Consider the following 14787-nt stretch of genomic DNA (forward strand, 5'->3'; position numbering starts at 1 on the left):
TTGAGTGTGGTTCACCCAATCCTTAGGCTATGCCCACCAAACAACGAGTCCAATATTATTATTATCTAGTGATTACAACCCGATTACAATTTGTAATCTCTTATAGCTCAATACTACTGCAAGAAGCAATAATCACATCACACCTTATGAAATACCTAACCCTAAGCCATTTTGTACAAGTATTTTTGTCAGTTTAGGGATAAAATTAGTTACAACATGGCAACCCAAAAATGCCAATAAAATAGCTTGACCCCGAACCCCGTCGAGGAATTATGGAGTATGTATAGTACTTCCCTTATCAGTGACCACAAACTAACATGAAACATAATATGTTAAGTATTAGTCAACTTGTGGACAAGGATTATCATTTGCAGTTCAAGGATGGAAGATGTACAATCAGAGACTAGTTAGGAAATATGAACGCATATGGTACCAAAGGTAATTTATTTCAGTTAAATCCCTCTAAAAGTAATTAATTTTTTTGCAAATAGTAATGATGGTTGATTGTGGTGCAAGATATTTTGTCATGCAAACTTTGATAATGTGGTACATATTACTAATTCAAATGTAGCTAGATATTTATGTAAGATAATGGAGCCTACCAACATAATGTGCAAGGAATGTGTGATGGGAAAATTGATGCAGGATAGGTAGGGGAAATCCCTGAAGGAAATATCTTAAATCAAGTAGAAAGAGTAAACACGTGGAAGCATAATACAACATAGTGAAAATAACTGGATACAATTAATACAATGTAGATCCAATGCAATTTGATTACAATATGTTGGGCATAAGGCCTACATGGTTCCAACCTTCTAATTACAATAGAAAATCCAATATGAAAGCTCAAGAGATTAACCTCTAGATCTTGTCTTCTAAGATTACTACCTTAAGACATCAACTACATTACATGATATAGCCATTAGGCCACATAGATCGGCTCAGGAATCACAATTTCTTAAAATCAAGAAATGTGTTACAATAGATAGGTCATATCCCACAAGGGAAAATCAGTGACCACATAAGTAAGCATATGGAAGAGATGTGATCTTTGAGAAAGGTCCAAAGAAGATCCAAGAATCCAAATTTGAAGCCACATGAGATCACATGCATGCATAAATTTTTCATAAGCAAATTCCCACACACTACACGAGGTGCCAATGACTAACATGTCACGAGCAAGAATGAATGAGAGAATATTAGGGATGAAACACTAAGAATCGCAATCAAAGGTTTAAGATCCATGGTTGATTTGCTTTAATAAATTGTGCTCGTAGATGAAACAAAGCCAGAACACAAGATTGTTCACACGATTAGCTTACAAGAAACATTAAAAAAAAAAGAATTTTTTTTTGGATGATGCAAGATTGCCAACGAACCCAAGATGCTCCTAGATCAGACACATGGGGTAAATAGAAAAAATGATGTCCACATCAGAAAACCTACACACTCTGAGAAAAATCATAACGATCCAAGTCAAACTAAGAAATCTATTTACCATCTTAAACTAGTCTATTATGCCATTGAACTAAATATTCTATGTAATCCTTTCCTCTTCTGCTCTGACTAACTTTGTTATATAAGATTCTCTCAATTCCATTTATTTTCTTCTTAGGATAATCAATTTTATCAATTAACTCATCATCTAACTCATAGTACTCATAAATATTGAATATATGTAAAATATTCATATCATTAAGTAACTAATCCTCAAAAGAATGATCACTATCAAACTTCCTCAAAATCCTAGAAGGACCAAACTTCCTCATTTTTAATTTTCTATAAGTTTCAATACAAAATCTATTTTTTTGCAAATGAATCATTACTTCATCACTGACTACAAAATCCTTATGTATTCTCACTTTGCCTACTTTATCCTTCTATCTCTGACTAGTATGCTCTAAGTTATATCTTACGTGATCATTCAAACTCCTCATGAAATCAATATATCCCTCTTCTTTAACACTTCTTCCTTCTTCATGATCATGATTTTGGAGTTCAGTAACTCCTCTAAGATGTATGCCTACAACAATCTTGAAAAGTGTCTTCTTACTACTCATGTTCACATAATTATTATTTGCAAACTTTTCTTGTTCCAAAACTAAATCCCAATTTCTAGGTTTATCTCCAACCAAGCATCTCAACAAGTTACCAAAGCTTCAATTCGAAACTTTATTCTGTCCATCAATTTGTGGATAAAATGTGGAAGTAAAGTTCAACTTGGTATTCAACATCTTCCAAAGTGTCTTCTAGAAATAACCCCTAAACTTAATATCCCTATCAAAAGTAATAGTATTAGTCAATCTATGCAATTTCACAATCTCTCTTAAGAAAATGTTTTCTATATGTATTTCATCTGATTTCTTTTTACATAGTATAACATGAGCCATTTTAGAAAATCTATCAACAACAATAAAGATAGAATCATTACCCCTTTGTGTTTTAGGTAACCCAAAATACATAATGATGTCTTCCCAGGGTTTACAAGGAATAGGCAATGGTTTGTATAATCTCACATTCTGACTTGTTCCTTTGAAAACTTGATAAATTCTACAATTTTTCACAAATTTCTAAACATCCTTATACATTTGTGGCCAAAAGTATCTTTCAAAGGTCAACCTTATTGTCTTGTCAAATCCAAAGTCTCTTGCAAGTCCACCACTATGATTCTCCTTTATTATATTATCCTTCATTGATCCTCTTGGTATACATAATTGAATTCAGTTGAACAACATGTCCTTCTTGAATGAAATAATCAACCCACTCACTCTGATTCTCTGCTACATGTGTTTTAAAAGTCTTTCAAGGTTCTACAAAGTCAAGATCAGATTCATACAAAGCCTTCAAATCATCAAAACTAAGTACCTCAACCTTCATCTTTGTTAGAAAGTTCTTTCTTCTACTCAATGCATCTACAACTATGTTTGATTAACCACTCTTATGTTTCAACACAAATGTGAAATTCTGCAAATACTCAACCCACTTCATATATCTCTAATCCAACTGAATCTAACTACCCAAATATTGTAATATCTTTTGATCAATACACAATATAGATTCCTTAGGCATCAAATAATGTCTCCATTTCTTCAAAGCTTGAACAATAACATAGAATCCCTGGTCATAAACTAAATACTTCTTTTTAGCATCATTCAACTTTTCACTATAAAAAGCAACATGTTTACCTTATTGAAATGGCTCCAATTGCATTCCCACTTACATCACATTCAACTTGAATTTTTTAGTAGAATCAATCAAAGCTAACAGGCAATTTTGTGACCTTTTGTTTCAAAGTCTCAAAGCTTTTATCTTCTCTATTTTTCAACTTAAATTCTTTTGTATCACCCCTCATTGTTTCCATCATCATAATTCAAACTAAACTAAAATTTATGATGAACTTCTTATAGAAACTAGCCAATCCATGAAAAGATATAACTTTAACAATATTCTTAGGTGTAGACCAATCTAAAATAACTTTTACCTTCTCAAGATCCATCCTTAAACCATCAACTAAAATGATAAAACCTAGATACACTATCTCTTCTTTCATAAAAGAACATTTCTTCAAGTTAATCAACAAATTCTCTTCCTTTAGCCTCAGTAACATGTGTCACTTGTTTTATATGCATCAAATGATATTGTTTAGTCTTACTAAACATTAGAATATCATATAGGTAAAAAATCACAAACTTACCCAAGAATTGCTTCAGAACCTCATTCATTAACCTCATGAAAGTGCTGAGGGTATTGATTAAACTAAAATACATAACCAACCACTCATACCAACCTTCATTTGTCTTAAAATTAGTCTTATATTTATCTTTTTCTCTGATTCTTATATAACAATACTTATTCTTCAAATAAGTCTTCGTGAAATACTTTGCTCCACTCAAATACTCCATAACATCATCCATCCCAGGTAATGGAAATCTATACTTTATTGTAATTCTATTTATAGCTCTAGAATCAATGCACATTCTCCATTCTTCTTAAGTGCCAGTACTATAGATACTATACAAGGACTCAAACTTTCTCTAATCAAACCTTTCTACAATAATATATGAACTTATCTATTCAATTCTTCATTCTCTATAGGTGTCAATCTATATGGTTTTTTGTTAGGAAAAGTAGCTCTAGGTATAAGATTCATATAATGACTGATACTCTTGTGTGGTAGGAAAATAGAAGCAATCCAATCATACATCAATAAAGGGGGAAGAACAAGATCCACCCCTTGGATTAGGTTTGATTAATACAAGAGGAAGTATAAATCCAAAACCTAATGCAAAAGGGATGAATATAGAAATGAGATATAAAGATATGAGAAAAATAATATAGTATATAGAAATGATAGAGAGGAAGATGATATACCTTGTGAAATACAAACCTAAAAATGGGTTGTCAAACAACCTCTAACAGGGTTGGTTCCCATTGTTCGGTTCGAAAATTGCACTATGGACAAAACCCATAAATAATTTGGTGATTTGTTAGGGGAAAACTGGATAAATTAGGGGTGAACTATTAGGAATAAGGTGTCTCAACCTTGGATAATTCCTATTCTTATTATTTTCTTTGTAAAATGTATTTCTTGCAAATAATGTTGATGTGTCGGCATCTTGAATTGTGTATAAGGAGATCATTGCTAATACAATTATGACAGACTCCTATGACACGTAAGAGCTATGTAGGAAGATTCAATGACAGGTGAAGACATGTGGCAACTGATAAATTTGAGTACTATAAACTCTAATATGGTTACCTTTGGGAGTAGCCCTAAAAGTGAAGCGCATTTTATAAGCATTTTTAGGGTTGCGAAGAGGTGGATTCGAAAAAGTGTATTGTTAGTATTGTGAGTTGCTACTGGAGTCTTTTTTTGTCATTGTTGAACTTGCATTACAAGTGTATTGTAACCTTGTGTTGAAGATAACACATTGTGCAGGTTCTAGAGGGGTGAGGTTGTTTTATCGAAAGGTTTTTCCCCACCAGCAAATCTTTGTGTTATGTGTTTTCTTTCTCTGTCTATTTTCTTTATGCTTGGTTTGCTATAATATTGTTGCTTACATGATATTGAATCTGTAAGTGTAAAAGATTTTAATAGGATTTGTACCATACTTCTCTTAAGAGATTAGTGTAGGAAGCTGTTTTCGCACCTAAGTTTCCTTTCATGAACTACAACCCTAATTAGCTCATCAGGGGTGCACTATGACCTTGATGGACTATGTGTGATGTTGATTTTGATTTCATGATTATGATAAACAAAAAAAAGAGTATTTGAATGTTTGACTTGTTCTTTGATCTGAGATCTAAAATATGAAACTTAAAAAATAAAGGCTTTGTTTGTTTATTGTTGGAGGGGGCTTTGCCTCAGTCAAATCCCAATTTAGGAATTAACCTTGAATTGAAATTAGTGATAGATCTAACATAAAAGTAATGTAAATATATAAATATGCTTTTGAATTTTGAATGTAATCAAGTATGTAGATGTAATAGCTTTAACTCAACTTCAAAACCCTAGAAAGGAAATCAAAGTGATATCAAAACCTTCATGAATGAATGTGCTAAAAATATGCCTTGGGAATGGATGTAGGTAAATGTAGATCTTGAAAGATGGATGTAGAAGATACGATAAAGAATCTTGAATGTACAAAGGGAGATCTTGAATGTTGTAATGATAGATCTTGCATAAAATCCTTCAATAGCTTGAATGCATGAACCCTTAATCTTCAATGGAGAAATAGCTTAAATGCCTTGAATGCTGGAGCATAAGTGCTTGAATTCTTGTAGATTCTTTCATGTGAAGATTATGGATGGGAAACAAAGTAAATGGAAGGGTTTATATAGATCTTAGAATTGACTAACTCTCGCAGGCTAACCTACATAGAAATTAACACCCCAAATATTTTCGGACACAAGATCCAAAATAGGTCCTAATCAGGGATGCATTGTGCCCCTGACTGGCCCATCAGGGGTACACTACACCCTTGATTGGTTAGGGGTGCATTCCACCCCTGACAACTAGGTCTCATAACCTCTATGATCCCTTTGGGATCCCAAAATAGGTCCTAGATCTCCAGAAGCAGGTGTAGAGTCTGAGATATAGCCATTACATTGCAAGGAATATATTCCAAGTGGATAGATGAAGGGAAGGGAGGACCTAGGAGGAATATATCCTACCTTGAGCTTGATGCTATGAAAATACGAGCTTTAAAGAGGATCTATTAGGTTTTACCAAAATTTTACCTAAGAGGAAGGATGGAAAAAGGAAGAAGGAATGAAAGGCACAAGGAGATTAGTGGCCTTGCATTTAATAGGTGATAAACCTTCATTAAATTGGAGTGTGTCTAATTTAATATGGTATAAATCTTAACAGGTGGTAATCCATTAGGTACATTATTTAAAATAATATCTTGGAATCTATTGGCTTCTGATTTGACAGAATTTTAACAACGTTTTTAAAAGCAAAGATACCTAGAAGTTGGCTAAAAACTAGAACAAGTATTCTAAGGAACAAATTAAAAGGACCAACTGAAAAGACACTACAATGTCTTCTTCACTTTGAACTTTACAAAATTTAGGTGGGTTTACCTAGGAATTCACTCTCTTCCTCCAATTCTCACGTCTCAATATGAATTCCAATATAACAGATAATTTCCCTCATATTCTTCTAATTCTAGGATTATCAAAGGAATGAAAAATAAATAGTCTATCGAGCCTTAAGACTCCATGAATCAAGCACAGTCTCGCTTTTAGATCTTTAACAAAGCAAAATTAAAAGATTTGATTTATAAATTGATACACCATATAAAATTCCAAGCTATTTCAATTTTGATGATGATCAATGCCTTATCCATTGGGCTACTATCTTATAGAAACTTGACATTTACTATCAAATCTATCTCAACACTTTGTGAAAAGAAATCAATATTCAATTAGAAATCTCATTCTCATCAAAATCTTCTTATGATAACTAGTAATTCTCTCAACCCACATCAAGCATTTACATAATCCATTGGATTATCAGCAAAACATAAATTGAAATACAATTCCAGAAAGAATCATAACCGGGACTCAGTAACTTTGCTACCAAACCTTAGAAAATCAAAAGTTACAAAGAAGAGACAAGATTTAGATTGAACAACCATTATATTAATGTCTTTGTATTATCTTCCTTAAAAAAATATATAGTTCAATGTCAATTTCTTGCAACAATTCAACTCAAAACTATTAACCTTGTTTTTCATTCTAATCTTGGAAAGCCACTATACAGTATACATGGACCGACTTAGAAAATGAACAAAAAATCATTCAAGAAAATGATTCTCGGACCCTTTGAAAACCTTAGAAACTCACTTATATAGGTGAGTTGCAAACAAGCTTCAGGCTACAAAGAAGGACACATGTCATCCATTGATTTGACAATTTACTTGTTACAGCTAGAGCACGTGACTTACATCAATATACAAACAATTCCCAAAATTACAAATAGTCTTGATGTGACATACAAGATACAACCACCTTTATACAAAATATTCCCTACCCATGAGACAAAACTAATTTCATAATTAGTTATTCTAGTGGGTCCTCTTGATTTTAATCATCATCAGGATCATATTTCTTTACCTATTCATGCTATTCTTCATCCATTGGCCATGTGTTCTCAATGATCTAATCTGCCACCTGTCTGTAGGAATTATACCTTACTATAGCCTGAGTAACCTTCTCAAAATTCTCATAAAAAGTGCTAGAACTTACCAACTTGGAAATACGCTCTTGAAAAAGTGTCATATTCACATCACTTGCTATAATTTTTACCATATCATTTACCTTGTTAATAGTCTCTATTTTTCAATCAGTGAATTCTTTGATATTTTTATTTTTATCCATATGTGTTGGGACCAAGGTGTCCTAGTAGCTCTCTATTGCATCTTTTAGCTCCATCAGTCTATTCTCAATATGATCAAGCAAATTTGAGAAATTCTTCAGTAACTTGAGAATCTTAGTAGTTGGCATGGCATTTTGGGAAGCATTAGTAAATATCCTTGTACATAATTCTACCTTCTTCATTTCTGCACCCAGGTGATCCATTTTTGATAGGTAGGCTTAACCAACATCCCGTCATCTTCCATCTTATTGATTGCCAAGTATAGTATCTTATATACTTTATAAAGGCTAAATAATTTTACATTTATTCTCTCACACAACACCATCTGTGTAGTTCTGATGATGATTTCTTTATCAAAGTCATGTTTGTATTTACTATTCTAAAACTACATTTTCAAGTCTACCACTTATTTTATCAACGCATCATCCACTTTACTTCTTTTACCATGGGTCTGTTGCAACCAACCTTGTTGGGAAAATGGCACAATGCTTAGCTGCTTGGATGGACCTCCCTGATTTGTGACAGATGGCTTGATGACACTAGGAAATTAACAACTTCTAACTCAGATATTCTTCCTTCCAATAAGTTTTTTTTTTTGTAGGTTGATTGTTTCTTTTGTTCTTTGCTCATAAGCGTAATAGACATGTTTGTATTGTTCTTGCATATCTTCATATATCTTTTCTTTGTCTAGGGCAACATCATGAAGATAAGAAACTTATTCTTGTAGAATCATGGTTGAATTAGAGAGCTTAGCATCCTTTACCCTTTGTATAATGATATTTCCTTTGACCCCAGTGCCTATCTCATCTCCTCTTTCTGATTGACATGCAGTTAAATTCCATGTTGCCAAGGAACCAAAATCTTTACTATAGCATGTGCCACTTGACATATCTTCTAACCCCTTTAGATGTGGTCCTTTCAATCTCATATTCTTCATGATTGAATAAAATTCAATGGCATCACCAATCATGAGATTAGGTGCCGGCTGGACCCCTATTTGCTTGACTATTTGCCTCCCTTCTTTTAGAGTAATTTTCTCAAACATAATTGTCATCTCATTCTTCACCTTTTGTTCCAAATCATCTGGGTCAGCATCTAGTTTCTTCTTTCTCTTTTCCTCAACTCTCTTCAGAGAATCCTCTCTATAATGTTGCCACATCAATTACTTGAACACTGCTGATTTTATGAATTCATCATCATCCACATTTACATCACATGCCTCTTTCTTCAATTCTCTAGGGACATTGTCTTTTACCTCTTGTGTGGTGATGCCAAAAATAGGGGTTGTAGGGGTTTGAGGATCCATTCCCCTCAACAAATCTTTAGGGACCATTAAGATATTCTTCTTCTTCTTCTTCATCATAAGGCAAGTTTAGTCCCCTTGACTATTCTACCTATTGAGTATGCTCCCTTTCTATAGCAAGCTTCCCTCCTTGAGTTTTCACTTCCTTTCCTTTAGATACATCTTCAACATGGACTTCTATGGCATGAGGAGCTATAGGACATGCATGTTAGGATTAACCTTAAACATAAATAATAGTTACATGAAAATATAAACAATATCAGAAAATAATAGATTGCATAGAAGAGAACACAAGACACCAAGATTTAATGTGGTTCACCCAATCCTTGGGCTATGTCCACCAACAACAACTCCAATATTACTATTAGCTAGTGATTACAATCTGCAATCCCTTATAGCTCAATATTGTTGCAAGAAGCTATGATATCACCATTACATTATGAAATCCCTAACTCTAAGTCTTTTTATACAAGTTTTTTATTGCTTACAAAATTAGGGCTAGAGTAAGTCATCCAATAGGAAAATAGTAGTTGATGCCTTTTACAATATAAGGTCATTTTTCACTTTGGAGGTGTTGCCCCTAAAAAATCCCCATGGGGGAGTTGCCCCTCGACCCCACCCTATATTGTGACAGGGAGTACACATGGGGTGTTGCCCCTTGACCCCATCTTGGAACCCCCATAGAAATAATATAGGGAGAAAATTGTGCCAAATAAACCTCTGAGTTTGATTAGGCTCCACATCACAACAATCTCCCACTTGAAGACTAATCAGACTCCACAACAATAACCTCCCACTTGGAGACTGATCATAGCACTACTAAACTTGTAGCTCCTACTGGAATATATCAAATCACCTGGGATTCTACTATTTTTTTATTCTATTGAGACAGGGAGTACACCTGGGATGTTGCCCCTTGACCCCATCTTGGGGGTGTGGCCCCCAAACCCCCATAGAAATAATATGGGGAGAAAATCGTGCTGAATGAACCTCTGAGTTTGATTAGGCTCCACATCACAACAATCTCCCACTTGGAGACTGATCAGACTCCACAACAATAACCTCCCACTTGGAGACTGATCATAGCACTACTAAACCTATAGCTCCCACATGAATATATCAAATCACCATGGATTCTACTATTCTTTTATTCTATTTAGTCTAGAAGACCAACCAAAGCTGAAGAGGAGTTCAACTTCTCTCTTGTTACTACCTTGGTAAACATATATGCTAGATTATCATCTGTATGTATCTTCTCTAGCTTTAACTCTCCGTCATCCAAAACTGACTGAATAAAATGGTACCACAACTATATGTGTTTTGTCTTTGAATGCATAGTTGAATTCATTGCAAGATGAATGACACTCTGACTATCTGTAAACAATTAATTATCCTTCTCAGGGTGTCCCAATTCTTTTAGGAAGAACTAAAGCCATATCATTTGCTTGGTTGCCTCTATAGTAGCAACATACTTTGCCTCTGTAGTGGATAAAGCATTAATATTCTGCAAATGAGAAACCCAACTCACGGGTGCCCCACTGATAGTAAACACATAACGTGTAGTACTCCGCCTAGTATCAACATACCCTGCCAAATTTGAGTCAACATATCCCTGTAAAATAGTAGTAGAGCCCCCAAAATGTAGACACTTATTGGATGTTCCTCTCAAATATTTGAGAATCCATTTTACAACATTCCAATGCTCAAGCCCTGGATGACTCATATACCTACTAATGACTCCCACTACATGTGCAATATTTGGCCTTGTACATACCATAACATACATCAAGCTTCCTATAGCTGAAGCATAAGGTACCTTTGACATCTTATCCTCCTCTTCTTTTGTCTTTGGACACATCTCCTTAGTCAACTTCAAATGACTAGGTAAAGGTGTGTTGACAACTTTAGCATTCTCCATAGAGAAAAGTTGCAACACCTTTGCAATATAATCAACCTGAGATAATGTCAATTTCCAATTCTTCCTATCTCTGCAAATCTTCATACCAAGGATTTATTTTGCTGCCCCCAAATCCTTCATAGCAAATGAATGTGCCAACTATTCCTTTAACTCTTTAATGCGATCCATGTTAGAATTAGCTACAAGCACATCATCAACATATAAGCATAAAATAATATAGTTGTCATCATCTAACCTCTTAAAATAAGCATAATGATCTAAATGACACCTACTGTATCCATGCTCATGCATAAACCTATCAAATTGCAGATACCATTACCGAGGTGCTTGCTTCAAGCCATATAAACTTTTCTTTAATCTGCACACTAAGTTCTCCTTACCTTTGACCTCAAATCCCTATGGCTAGGGCATATATATCTCTTCATCTAAATCACCATGAAGAAAGGTTGTTTTAACATCAAGCTACTCCAAATGTGAATCTTCAATAGCCACAATACTTAAAACAGTGCAAATAGAAGTCATTTTAACAACAGGAGAAAATATGTCATCAAAATCAATGTCCTTTTTCTCTGCAAATCCTTTTACCACTAACCTGGCTTTAAATTATTTCTTACCTCCATTCTCTTCTTTTAACCTGTAAACCCATTTATTCTGTAAAGCCCTTTTACCTACAGGCAACTTGCATAAATCCCATGTCTTATTTTTCAGCAAAGAGTCCATTTCTTCTTTCATTATAAATTCTCATTGAATCTTTATCCACCTGCACAACTTCATGATAACATTCAGGTTCACCGGCATCAATAAGTAAAATAGAGTACAAAGAAGGATAAAATCTTTCTGGAGGTTGTTTACCGTCTAACATTCATTAGGGTGTGTAGTGTTTGTTGTTATGGTTGTTACAAATCACGAGGAATTGTTGGAACATCATCTTTTGGATTATCATTCAACACTACATAATCATCTTGTTTCTTCTCATGTTGCTGCAACAGTTCTTTGTACAACACTTTCTCATTGAATATGACATCCCTACTTCTTACAATTTTATGATTTTAAAAATCCCATAGCCTATAACCAAATTCATCAATGCCATATCCAAAAAATACACATTTATTTGACTTAGCTTCTAGCTTGGTTCTATTGTCAAAATCTATATGAGCAAATGCTTCACAACCGAAGGTTTTGAAAAAAGAATAACTCACCTTACCACTCCATTCTTCCTCTGGAATACCACAACCCAAAGGAGTAGAGGGACCTCTATTAATCAAATATATAGTGGTATTGACAACCTCTACCCACATATTTAAGGGCAACCCTGTATGCAACCTCATGCTCCTTGCATGCTTCATTATAGTCTTGTTCATGCGTTTAGCCACTCCATTTTCTGGTGGAGTCCTTGGAATAGTTTTTTGTCTACAAAAACCTTTAGTGGAGAAATAATCTTAAAATTCATGATTGCAATACTCACCACCATTATTAGATCCGAGACATTCCAATTTCTTTCTAGTCTCATTTTCAACGAAACATTTCCATGTCTTAAATGTTTGAAATACATTAGATTTTTGTTTAAGGAAATAAACCCATACTTTTCTAGTTGCATCATCAATAAATGTAACATAATAATGAGAGCCACCAAGGGAAGATACCTAAGCTGGTCCCCATACATCTGTATGCACAAGCTCTAATCTCTCACTTTTATTTTCCTTCCCAGCCTTCACAAAACTCATTCTCTTTTATTTTCCATACACACAACTTTCACATAAATCCATATTAACACATTTTAGACCTGGTAAAACTTTCTTTGAATGAAGTACTTTCATACCTTTCTCACTTGTGTACCCAAGTCTGTCATACCATAACGTTGTATTAGAATCTACAACAATAGTTTGTTCTCCCTACTCAACTGTGGCAACTATTCCTGAACATTCATTTTTCTTTGAAACAATCAAAGTAGAAAGAACAATATGATTTCTACAAACATATAAGGTGCCTACTTCCACACCTTTTTCTACTACAAGGGAACCTTTTGAAACCTTCAAATTTCTATCATTAAAAGTAACTACACAACCTTCATCACTGAGTTGCCTTGTTGAAATTAAATTCTTACTTAGCCTTGGAACATGTCTTACCTCATGTAATAGCCAATGATTCTCATTCTATAACTTAATCTTAACTTTTCCCTTTCCAACAATCTGACAAGGTTTATTATCTCCCAAATAAACAAGTCCAAAATTTCCTTGGACATAATCAATGAAATAACCTTTATGAGGTGTAGCATGAAATGAAGCACTAGAATCTAAAACCCATGAATCATCAATACTTTCTAAAGAAATAAGCAAAACATCCTCTTTGGATTTGTTACTTACCACATTTGCCTCCTTGTTCCCTCCTAGTTTATCTCCTTCATATTTCTTTCGAGTCTGACAATCTTTCTTCTTATGCTCTAGTTTACCATACTACCAGCAATCTCATAGTCCTTTGAATTGAGACCTCTTTCCCTTTGACTTTCCTCTTGATTTCCCATGATTTCCATAATTATTTCCTCTCTTAGTCATTTCGCCCCTTCTTTGTGCATTCAAAGCACTTCTTGATGTAGATCCACATGAGGTTTTCCTATGAGTTTCCTCACTTAGAATAACACCAATCAAATCATCAAATTTTAGGGTATTATATGCAAAAATAGAATTACTCACAACCATTACCAAGTCATTCCTACTTTTAGGCAAATAACAAAAAATCAAGAGACCCATAATTTCTTCATCAAAATTAATACCCACAGAAGATAACTGACTAGTAATAGTAATAAACTCATTTAAATGATCTGCAACATATCCACCTTCTATCATCTTCATGTTAAATAAACACTTCATGAGAAATAACTTGTTTGAAGTAGAGGGCTTTTCATACAGTTTTGCTAGGGTTTGCATCAATTCTTTCATCATCTTTGCTTTTGTAATGTTAAATGTCACTGATGGTGCCAAGCTTAATCAAATGCTTCCAAGTGCCTTTCTGTTTAAAATCTCTCAGTCCTCATCTGTCATAGTTCCCTGTTTCTTGGATTTTCTTTTCAATGACTTCCACAAATCCTTTTCATAAAGATAGTCCTCCATTTGCATCTTCCACAACTAAAAGTTTTGCTCATTAAACTTCTCAACCTTTAGGTAACCCTCGTCTTCCATAGCTCCCACTCAATCGTGAGATTCTCACTCAAGTGCAGACCTTCCTACAGAGGATCGCTAAAAAGAAATGACGACGGTCTATCTTAAAAAAAGTGACAATCGTCTAGCTTCGATACCACTTGCTAGGATTAACCTCGGACATAAATAACACTTACATGCAAATATAAACAATATTAGAAAATAATAGATCCCATAAAAGAGAACATAAGACACCAAGATTTAACGTGGTTCACCCAATCCCTGGGCTATGTGCACTAACAACAAGTCCAATATTATTATTATCCAGTGATTACAATCCACAATCCCTTACAACTCAATACTGCCACAAGAAGCTACAATATCACCATTACATTATGAAATCTCTAACCCTAAGCCTTTTTATACAAGGTTTTTACCGCTTACAAAATTAGGGCTAGAATAAGTCGTCCAATAAGAAAATAACAGCCAACACCCTAGGACCCTGTAGGGGCACTTCCCCTTGACCTCGTCTGCGAGGCACTGCCCCTAA

This window comes from Cupressus sempervirens, chromosome 10 (genome assembly GCF_028749045.1).
Source record: "Cupressus sempervirens isolate cs-2001-9-10 chromosome 10, ASM2874904v1, whole genome shotgun sequence".
Taxonomy (NCBI): domain Eukaryota; kingdom Viridiplantae; phylum Streptophyta; class Pinopsida; order Cupressales; family Cupressaceae; genus Cupressus; species Cupressus sempervirens.